At 53.9% G+C, this 3639-nt stretch overlaps 1 protein-coding gene across 1 annotated transcript in view; it reads right to left on the bottom strand.

Annotated features, from left to right (window-relative positions):
- PRAG1 (PEAK1 related, kinase-activating pseudokinase 1) overlaps nt 1-862 on the bottom strand; it is a 52712-nt gene extending 51850 nt beyond the window's left edge. Inside the window, exon 1 of the mRNA XM_019650988.1 lies at nt 669-862. The gene's annotated coding sequence lies outside the window, so the exon portion shown is untranslated. The remainder of the gene's footprint in view (nt 1-668) is intronic.
- Nucleotides 863-3639: the final 2777 nt, after the last annotated feature.

Raw genomic sequence — 3639 nt, 5'->3', positions numbered from 1 at the left:
TGTGTGTGTGTGTGTGTGTGTGTGTGTGTGTGTGTGTGTGTGTGTGTGTCCGGCCGGCTGGGGAGGGGGCAGCAGAGGCAAAGATTAGGAACGTGCTCATGGCACGCCTTCCAGGCTCGGCCATGGTTCAGGAAAAAGGCATCCTATCAATCCCTATGGAGACTTTCAGGTTGGCATCTAACCCGGTGCCACATAAGAGGTAGTTACGACCCCGGGTTCCTGGTCTGGACAGCCGGGCGGCCTCTCCCTCTCCGCTCCTTTGACAATCCTGGGCGGCGGAAAGGAAGTCTCCAGGCTAGCAATTCCAAAGCGCTTCAGTCTTGCCCCAAACAGAGCACCCGGACCAACAAGATCAGCAGAAGAGTCGGTTTCCCCTCCCGGAACTCCAAAGAAAGTTTCCCTGTTTTCAAGAGCGCGATTCTCGAATGAATCGAAAAACACCCCTCCGGCTAGCGTGTCCACCAGGATCGGCGCCTCCCCCCAGTCACAACCCCGGGCGCACGCGGTGCCTACCCTCCACCCCCCCCAAGCTGGCCGCCTGTCACCCCAGGGGACGCCGACAGGGGGTCACCCGCCGGGCGACCGCGGCGCTCCTCCAAAGCTCCCCTCTGCAGCCACGTTTGCCAGACAAAAAGAGGCCGAATTTGGAGAAAGCGTCTCGGGCTCACCTCGGGGCCGCGCTCCACCGGCCTCGCCGTCGGTCGCCGAGCAGCCAGCCGCTCAGCTGGGCGCCACCGAGCATTGTTTGGAGAGTGTGTGCGCACCGTGCGTGCCCGGCCGCGGGCGGGTGTCGTCTGGGAGCTCCGCGGCCGGGTGGCAGCTGCGAGCGCGGCTCCGCCCCCTCCGCCTCCGGTGACGCCGCGCGCCGGACTCCCGCCGCACCTCCGCAGTCCCCGCCGCCCCGCGCCCCCAGCCCCGCGCGCCGCCAGCTCCCTCCCCGCCGGGCTGCGGCTCGCCAGCCTAGATTCCTCTAAACTCTCCACGCCCCGCACCTCCTCCCTGTCCCCCCTCGGGCTCCCGACCGTGAAGCTCCGCCCCAGCCGGAGACTTGAAGCGTCTGACCCGGAGCGGAGCCCCTATGTGCACCCCCCTCCCCAACGATGGCTCTGCGCGGTTCTGCTGGGGCGAGTTTCGGTGTTTGCAGCCTTCTACGCTGTATGCATAGGTGTCCTTTCATCCAGCCAGCTCGGCGAAACCCTGGGGCGCGGGGGTGGGGGGCGGGGAGCTAAAGCACCGGCGGTGGGGTGGAGGAACCAGAAAGCGAGGGGTCGGGAGTGGAATGATGAGGTCAGGATTCGAGACAGGACCCGAAAGCTGCGTGGGCACCACGATCGTCAATTACCATTGCCCTTGGGAGGAGGGTGGCGCCAGACAGGACCGCCTGGGAATCCCGACGGCGTGTTCCAGGTCCTGATCAGTCAGTCCCTGGACTGATTCGAGGCCTCGGGCAAATTACTGAATCTCTTTGAATTTTGGTTGTCTGGATGTGGAATGCAAGGGTTGGACTGGAGAGAGCTGATCTTCCACGACGGGGGTACTGTCAGGTATTCGCAGGCCAATATTACACCTGTGTTTACAACGTTTCCATTAAGTGACTCGTTCACTGAGATAGAACGGGTTCGAGACAGTCCTAGGGCTAAAAATCTTTTTCACCGGGAGTACGGCAGCCTACGACCCAGTCAGTCCCCTTACCTTCCTCTCGCTGCCTAAAACAGGCTCACACCTTGACTTGGGTGTGTCTTCGTTGCCAGCGCCAAGGTCACCAACGTGTGCCTGCCTGGGTTGGGGGAACAGGAAGAAGATCCGGGAAAACACCTGCGGCCTCCTCTCTGCCGCCCCCGCCCCCTTCGCCACCCAGCCATCCCCAGGGAGGTAGTGTATTGTAATTCCAGTTAGGGTTCTCAGCCTGCCAGGATGACCCTGTCAGCTTCCACCCCGCTGGGAGGAGGAAGGTTGGTTTCCTCTAGATTTCTGCTCTCTCCTTGTGACCTGGCCGTGATGTAACAGGACTGAGGTTGAGGAGGCAGGTGGAGGGGAGAGAAGGAGAAGACATGTTTTTGAGGTTTAACTTCTGTGTGAGAAAAGGAGAAAGGTAGAAGGGATCATAAAGAATACTTCCTCATGCTCCAATGTCTCCAACTTCTCCTGAGTATGAATAGAATTTGGGGGAAGATGTAGACTGATGGAACTGGAACTAACATTCCTTAGGTACCAACCCTGTGTCAAGCAATCCCACAAGAGGGACATCATCCCCATTTTATAAAGAAGTAAACGGAGGTGCAGAAGACCACATAATTTGCCAGGGCCGGTCAGCTGAATGGTGGTAGTACCAGGATTGGACCCCAGAGCTGTTTAGCTCCACTGATGGGTAATTCCACTGTGCCATACTGCCCTCTCCAAGTATTGAGAGTCCAGCCCTATTCTTCTTTCTTTCCAAAGTAAGAGGAAACCATATGAACAAACATGGAAGGAAAACTCTGGTTAGGCTCCATCTTCATCCAACAATGCTGAAGGGTCCAGCTCACTCGTTTACCAACACCCAGGAAGCAGATAAGTACAGAATGATCTGTGCTGGAGAAATGTAAAACAGTGACATTAGAAGGGGCATGCAGTTCAGTTACAGTAGGAGAGGGCAGAGCTAGGTGTTTTGAGAAGTTCCCGGTTCCCATGATTCAAGTTAGATATTTCAGTTCTTCCTCTGAGGATCTCCGCCTCACAGGATTGAGCACATAAGGGGCACTCACTTTCCCACTTCATTTTCATCTCTTTACCTAATTTATCCTTAATACACAAACAGGTTAAAGAACGTAATTATCAGAAGCAAAGTCTTGTTAGTGTGACAAGACTGGTGGTTCCGTGGCAATTGAAGGGTTAACCCAGTCTTTCTGCAAAATGAACTGTGTTCTGAAGTGTTTTGCTGTGCTCACACAAAATAAATGCATTATACTGTAGTTGCTGACACATAATGTGCATCTTTTTATGCCAGAGACATGTCCTTAAGGATGGCTTCTTCTTGCCTAATGAAAAGAATAAAAAACTACTTCAAAAGACTCACTTAGATCCACATAAAATGCCCATTTTCTTGTGCAGTGCCCCATCAGTGACCGTTAAATACCTTATCTCCTTAGTAAAGCTACAGTAAGCTCATGCATTTTAATAAACAATTCTTGCTGGAACTTCCAAACTGTACCCTGCAATGCAGTGTAATTTGTGTATACACAGCATTCTGCTTCTAGCTGCTTATCAGTCCATTTTCACAACACTTTTAACTGCAGGGCTTGGGATCCCTGATACAGATCAGATCTTGAAGAGGAACGGCTCCCTTCACAGTCTTAGTCCATGGGCACCATATGGTACAAGAGAGCAGTTGCATTTCAGGAAATAAGGACAAAGGCTGGGACAGGTGGTGCTTGGGGGATGGGTAAGGTAGTTTAGAATTAGAAAGGCAAAAAGGCAGAATGAGGAAGTGTACAACATTATACAGTCATATGCCACATAACAACCACATTTTGGTCAATGATGGACCACCTATATGACAGTGATCCCATCTTCCTCTGCGAAGCCTGTCATCATTAGAAATGGGCCCCCTCTGTGTGTGTGTGTGTGTGTGTGTGTGTGTGTGTGTGTGTGTGTGTGTGT

This window comes from Hipposideros armiger, unplaced genomic scaffold (assembly GCF_001890085.2).
Source record: "Hipposideros armiger isolate ML-2016 unplaced genomic scaffold, ASM189008v1 scaffold_151, whole genome shotgun sequence".
NCBI classification, from domain to species: domain Eukaryota; kingdom Metazoa; phylum Chordata; class Mammalia; order Chiroptera; family Hipposideridae; genus Hipposideros; species Hipposideros armiger.
This window is presented reverse-complemented; position numbering and strand designations above follow the sequence as displayed.